Consider the following 7,950-nt stretch of genomic DNA (forward strand, 5'->3'; position numbering starts at 1 on the left):
TTATAAAAATAGGTATTTGATGAACCAAAAGAAGATAATGGTGCCATCTCTTCCCTCTTGGTAACGTTACAGATGAAAAAACCCTATTATCTAATCATTTAAAAAGAAATCAACACACATTATGGGCTTTATTCCCCTCCTGCCTTGTATCCTATGTGTGAATGACTGTAAATGTGCTACCATTTTTTTTGGTAGTGTTTGCATTCACTTCACACTACTGTAATATCAGGGCCTTATTATTATTAAAGATGGCGGCATGATTCACACAGCAATATTAATGGTGGCACTGAATGAATTGATAGATTAATAGAATACGTTTATTCTCATTTGTCCTTGACATCACTGCAGAAAATGTCACCAGGATTTCAATATTCAAAAAAGGAGAATAAAAGTACAAAACATAATGGCCTTTGTCACTTCAATTTTTCATCTTTTCACTAGAAAGACTGAAACAATGTTTAAATAATAACTTATGTTTTTGCCTCCAGATTAAATCTTTATTCCTTATGGAATGAAAGAGGGTTTTCTAAAGAGATATTATAGCATGCTCAGAAAGCTGCCACTGAAACAAGCCTTTGAGTGTTTTAGAAATATAAAATATGAAAGACTTTTTTTTAAATGGAGTGCGATAGTCTTGGTTTTCTGATTTGTCATCCCTTTATATCCAGGGTTGTTACTGTGTGAGTGCTAGGGTGCACAGCTGAGCAGGACAGATCAGAAAGAGTTCTTTAAGCGCTCAGCAGTCACTGTGATGTGTATGCTATGAACAACTAGATACTTTAGACAGATATACATGTAGGGAGGTAGCTAGATCCGATAAATGACTTGGACTTCTGAAAAGAGTTGGGGAAGAAATCATGCATGCCTCATTTTCAGAACCTGCAGAAAATTTAGGCCAAATGCATAGCTGGTATAAGTCAACATAGCTCTGCTGACTTCCATGGAGATATGCCATTTTACACCATTTTAAGAATTGGCCCTCTCTCTACCCCAGACTATTCTGCGATACTGTATCCAACCAGCCTTTGAACATCTCTACATTCAATACCCCTAAAATGTGCTTAATTTCTACATTATGTGAATGTAATCCCTATACATTTGCACTAATATATCATAGACTCAACTGCCATTCAGAGTTAGGTTTAATACTATTATAACGATATGCCAGGTGCTCTCAAAACACTAAAGAAACAATTTGTATGCTAAGACACTCACCATCTAAGGACCAGCAAGTAGACAGCCCTTAGGGACAAAGGACCTAGAACAAGAATGGGCAAATTATGTATAATTTATACACAAGTCCACTACATTAATTGTTTTTAAGAGCAACTTAATCATAGTCAGGGTAGGGGCCTTGTGGATGAGCTCAGGTGGTCATACTAAGCATTATAGGGGCTCGCTGGAAGAAAGCATTGACATGATTGTGTGAGAAGCTGCTGGCAAGCAGTGTGCAAGGAAAGGCTGGGAGCACCGGTGTGTGTGTCTGGGGAGCAACGTGAAACTTGAAAACACAGGATAAGTAGGGAAAGGCTGAATTATGCTGCGTTTTGAAGACAATGAGAAGCTTAAAATTTGATATGATGGTGGATATGGAGCTGTGGAGAGATTCAAAGAGGGGAGCTACCTGATCAAATCAACGAGCAAGGAAGATGAGTTGTAAGCTGACTGGTATTACTACCTGCTCATTTTTTGTGCAGTGTGTTCAGTTTAGATGGTGGTATAGTCTGCCCATAATAGCATCTATCCTGGGCTCAAGGCACCTTTACAAAGAATTAAAAAATACAATCAAATCAAATGTAAAGCCAGCAGCTCCTTCTCACTCCCCGGCCAAAGAAAATGAACAATCACAATGAAATCAAGTCCAGAGACTTTCTCCTTCTCCCATAGACACCAGCCCTAAATGTGCCCTTATCTCCCCAAAAGAGATGGGCCTGCAGCATGCCCTGAAGGCTGGCAACTATTAGGAAGTCATTTCGTCAATGCAGATGCCAGATGCAAATGAATCCAGCTGATTAAAATACTTTAAAGAAAGGTGGAGGGGAACATTTGTCTCCATCCCAGGAAACGCAAGATGTGGAGCCTTAATTGCTGGATAGAAAGGATGCCTTTCCTCAGGCAGCATGAGTTTTGCAGTTTGGGGGGGGGAGGTTGTGACGCTGCATCCCACACTCTGCCTCTCCTGCAATCTGTTCGTACTAGGACTATCCATCTGTTTAGTCTAAACAGCCCTCCAGTTGCTTATATGTTTGTTCACAGATGTAAGTAGGAGGTTGACTGCAGGTTTCCAAAACTCAAATCCAAGATTATGAGACACATTTGCAAACATACTTGCATACAGCAGAGTCTTATCTTTGTGCTGGGAAATGGCCTATTGTTTGACTTGCTAATCTGTTCCATTTAAATTAAAACATGGTGGTGATACATAAACCTATAAAATTAAATCTGCACATATCTTTTTAGTTAAGTCAAGAACCACAAAATATACAATGACATAAAACTTTAAGGACAACATCCAGATAATCATTATATATAACAGACGTTTGAAATCAAATTTCGTTGAGTGGAAATGAAATTCTGCAGGGAGGCAAGGAAAATTTGCATTACAACAAACTCGGTCTTCCTCCAAGGAATCTACAAGACCTAGAAATAACACTGTAGTTTTCAGTTGACTCCCCAATAATACTTTACATTAAATCAATTACTGTATGGGGGGCATGGATCAATGTTCATGTCACACTCCCCATTAGTACCCAGCCCAGGCCTGGGAATCTAATGATCCAACCAGTGGACCAAGGAACGTGCCACCCGAGGAATGTTGTGCATATGCTAAAAAGAATTAGTGCATTTTATCAATTAGTCAAATCCTGAGGTCGTTTCTCTGGCAAACTCCCACTGATTGCACCAAGGAGGCAGCACTTTAATTCCCATCGGAACAAATTCTGAAGTCCTTACTCAGTTTCTCTCAGTCCTGAGGCAAACTCCCAGACCATCTTGTTTTTCCTCAAACAAGCCCTGAGTGGCTGGAAAGTAATCAAACACAACAGAAATGGTACAGAACAGAGTGCACCAAAACCTGACTTTCCTGTTTTGGCATGAAGACAGTTAGATACCATAATATTTTGCACAATGTAAAGCAGAAGTTTCTCCCCACTCGCCGAACTGTTGTAGATTATAAGATTTCAGTCTAAAAGTAAGATTCGGGACCACTTACCTTCATGGCTACTCCAATTGAGTTTTTGAAGTTTTGCAGGAATAGCTCTTAGGCTAGGTCTTTGATTATTATTTTAGACCACATATAGACATATTTCATTGGGCTTAACTACTTGATCACTGAATCATAGAAACCTGGGGTGTCCAACTCATTCCTGGACATAAAGACTGTGTCAGGAAAGAGGCCTGCAGCTGTGCTGGCCCTGTCCAATGAGTGCAGCTGGGCCACAGAAGAACCACTGGATTGGCTAAGGCAGTCAGAGGGCTTGCTCCTAAGCTCAGCAGCTGCAAAGGGCTAGTGGCTGTTCAGTATGTGTAGCTGTGGGCTCTGTCTTGCTGTGTTTGCCACATTCCAAGCCTTGCTCCTCTGCTGCTCGAGCCTGGACTCTGACCTCCATCCAGCCTTGCTCTGGCGTAGACGCTGCCCTGCACCTGGCCTTGTCCCAATCCTGTCTCAGCTTTTGCTCCTGCTTTTATTTGTGCATAGTGGCTGTCACCCAAATGGTATCACAAAATGAGTGCAATCAGGGTGACACAACTAATTACTGTTATCAACAACAAATCATCTTATACAGGAACTGTGCATGATTTTTTGGGTATGAGGAACAACCGTAAGAAAGGGTAAGGCCTTTGAGAGACTTAAAAGCAAATAACTAACCTTGAAAATTAGTCCTGTAATAAACAGGCAGCTGGAGCTGGCATTAGAAGTTTTGTTGAATTTGGAAAATAAAGTGGAGCAGAGGGAAGTTGAACTAAGGTACTTTCAGGCAGTCCAAAGAAAAGTCTGTTAAGGTAATTAAAGTGTATGAAGGCAGAGCACGAGTTTTATAATATAGTCCAAATGGAAGAAGCAAACCTTGGCGACATTAAAGCGTGGTCCTACACTGAAATGTGACTTTGCAAAAATTGCATTTGGACTAGTTCAATATTTATATTTCATGAAATCCAGATCAAATGTTCTTGATTTAAATTAGAAAAAACAAAAACAAAACACACACACACACACACACAAAAATGTATTCCAATTCCAGCCCTGAAAATTCAACCTGGAATCTGTAAGTCAGTCTGAGTACCTTCTGGTTCCTGCATCACCAACATTAAATGGAACTTTGGTAATGTTTCTTTTGATATTGCATGAACCAGAATAAAATTTGCTTCAGTTTCCAATAAGTGTTGCTTCTGCAGTGTTAACAAGAGTAAAAAGCAGTAACAACTTATTTTAATCAGTGAAGTAGGCAGATGTGACTGTCAGTATGCAGCAGGAGCAGATCAGTTAAGTATACACCAATTTTAGTTGCTCTTTAGGATAAAACCACATTTTAAGAACATATGGGACAGATCCTTAGCTGGAGTAAATCATCTTTACACCATTTATTTCAATAAAACTGTCAACTAATATCTGCTGTAGAGATCCTAGCCCATACGTTTTTAAAGACAAAGATCTGAATTTCTCATGATATCCTAGTTTCTCACTTCTGATATATTAACTTACAGCTGCCAAAATGCACCTTAATATCAGGCATCCTTTCTGAGATATGTAGTGACAGTCAGGCTTCTGTTTAATCTGCATTCACCTGGAGGAAATTTTCTCAAAATGCAATAAACAAAATCAACGAATAAGCGTAATGTATGGTAAGTTTTTTGTTGCAGAGATATGTGGAAACTTTTATGGTTAATATGCCCTGAAAACCAGTAAAATTTGCCTCTCTGAAAATAGTGTTCTTTTTGTAAGAAAACAGTGTATATTTCACATCAGAGGGAAGGGCTAAAGGTCAATGATGAATTCTGCTTTCTGAAACATATGGTCTCAATCTGAATCTTAATGACATGATCAGCAGAGTACACCCTGCCAACCAAAAAAGTTAGGAGGTGGCTATGGAGCCAACATTATAATGGAAAAAGAAAATGGTAAAAGAGACTATCAACAGTGAATTGATGAAAATCAACTTCATGATATGTTTTAACTTTATAGGGTTTCTCCCTGCTTCCCTCCCCGACCCTGCTCCCAGATGGAGTTAACAAAAATCTGAAAAGGAGATTGAAGTTGGATGTGATTGTGGCAAAATGGAAGGAAAGAGAAACCCAAGAGCTAGCAAGAACAATGTATTTTCTTTACCAGTGCTAATCATGGCCTCCAAAAAAAAGGTGTGCTTTCAATTTTATGGAGACACAAATGGCAGGAAGGAGCAGATGCCAGCAAACAGAAGTACAGTAAAGAACTAGTTACACTGGTGGTATTAACTTGAATGCTGTTTTGGAATCAGCACGAGCTGATAACACCTTTCCTGGCTCTTGTACCTGTGCAGCTAACAATGCACAGGTGAAGGCCAGCAAAGATTGGTGAGGTGTCAGTTTCCTCTCACTTGAGAGTTGGAGGGAAGAATCATGGTGTAACGTGCTGCTATTATATGAATGAGGATGCCCACCGAAGATATTGGATCCACTAGAATTTGGTGGGGGGAAAAGAAAGGGGTTGGAACTTGAATACAAAAGTTCTAGTTGTGGTGAGTGTGTGATGGTTATTACTAACCAGCAGAGTGCAGGACTGGAAATGGCAGAAATATGAACATGTAGGAAGGCAAGGCATTACTGGGAAGACTTGTGAAAAGTGGGGGTAACTCTTATTATCTGTTGCTCTGCCTTAAGAGTCAGGCAGAATTTAAAGAGAATGGAAGGAAACAAAACCTATACTTACTAATAGAGCTAGATTAATGCCACAACTTTTTTTAATGACTACTTATTCAAACAAAACTCTGAATTAGCCTCCCCTGTGCTCATGTCCCTCTTTACATTGGCTTCCTGCAAATATTCTACCAGACACTTATTAGCTAGAAAGTTTGCAGAACCAATGCACTGTAATTATATTTTAGACAATGTTTGCTAGGAGTGAATTTTGGACTTATAAAGGTATTTGCAGCAGAAACTGTTATGCTCATGCAGTCAGGGAACAGAAATCAACTGAGTTTGAAGTTCAAATTCTGAATAGCACATTTTTGGAACTGCCTACAGCTTACAATCCAAAAATTTATTTGTAAATATTATTAGGTTTTCCTTAAGTGTATTTAGAGTTACCAAAGTTTCTTCCAGACATTTTTGGGAAAGTAAAATGAGAATTGGAATAAACTATGCTATGAATTATTATCTCAACTTACTTACCATTATATAGTCTAAAGACTCCCTTGCATGGGTTGTCAGCAGGGTTTGAAAACTGGATCTTTGTCATTGCAGTAGACCTGCATCACTTGACCTAAGGTGTAATTCCTTTACCTGGTAGCAGTAGTAGACCATTATCCCCCTTACTGGTTTGCTTCCTGGAGGATAAAACATGCTTTTCAGATGCTTTGACATAGAGTGGCACTGCTAGAATTAACTTAATCCTCCGAGAAATGTTAATATGGATGTCTGTATGGGTATCCTAAAATGTAATTAGTAATGTTGTCTAACTTCTGTACCTGTCTTCTAATTTTTATCATAGAGATATCTTAGTGGACAGGGGACAGATAGCTCAGTGGTTTGAGCAGTAGCCTGCTAAACCCAGGGTTATGAGCTCAATCCTTAAGGGGGCCACTTAGGGATCTGGGGCAAAATCAGTACTTGGTCCTGCTAGCAAAGGCAGGGGGCTGGGTTTTATGACCTTTCAGGGTCCCTTCTAGTTCCATGAGATAGGTACACCTCTCTCTATATATATATTTTAGCACCTCTGATGTTGCCATGCACATTGTGTGTGGGGGGAGCAGTTGATGTGCATTATATTTTAGTGTTTGTTTTTAAACAGATTTGTAATTTTCAGTTGGAACTTCACTTATAGAAACTGTTCCTACTATAAGGCATGAACTTAATGTTAAAATCCTCTTGGTTTATTTACCTTTAGGTAATTAATAATTTAGGTTACAGGAAGGTTTATATTTAAAATTTTCATTTGTCATGTCTAATACACATAACTATAGAAATTTAGGTAGAGTATCAAGGATGTGCAGAACTTATTCTTCAATATTAAAACTACTGTCCTTATCCTGTCATACTGTAAGGTGAATAGGTGCATTCATTAGCACACATGTATAGTATACTGCTGATTTCAAGGTTGAATCAAAACATCAGTACATACACGTATAAAGTGCCTTTCATCCCAAGGCTCCGCACAAGAAAAAAGTAATACACAGCTGGCTGTGAAGGTTATATTTGTACATCTTTGGTAGCCTTCTGAAAACATGCATTTGTTAGTGCCTTAGTGGTTAACATATTTTTGTATAAATGAAGCCACAGCTGATGCCAACTCTATCTAAAATGTCTCCTTTGGTTAGTCAATGACATAGAAATGTCCAGGAATCAGGACATGAGAAGACTTCTGAATACAGACCTGGGGGTGAGAAACTAAAACAGACAGTGTTTACTTAAAGCTGTCTACAATAGCTCTTTACTGATTTTACCTATTGGAGCCACAGAAGGTAACAATGAGAAATGCTTCCAAGAAACTTTATGATGACTATGCTGCATTTACTGTCACTTACTTAATGGAAGAGAATGGAAGAGCAGGAATGTTATACTGCGTTTTAAATTGATTGTTCTAGGAAATGATTGTCATTCCTATTTGTAACCCTCATGCTTAAAATAAACTGATTTTGATTACTATAAACTGCACCTCAGTCTTGTATTAAACATTTTAGTACTTAATGTAAATTAATTCACAACTGTTAAAAAGGGCTATTGTATAATAATCTGTACTTTCCCTAAAGTGTTCTA

Source organism: Mauremys reevesii, linkage group 2, assembly GCF_016161935.1.
Source record: "Mauremys reevesii isolate NIE-2019 linkage group 2, ASM1616193v1, whole genome shotgun sequence".
NCBI classification, from domain to species: Eukaryota; Metazoa; Chordata; order Testudines; family Geoemydidae; genus Mauremys; species Mauremys reevesii.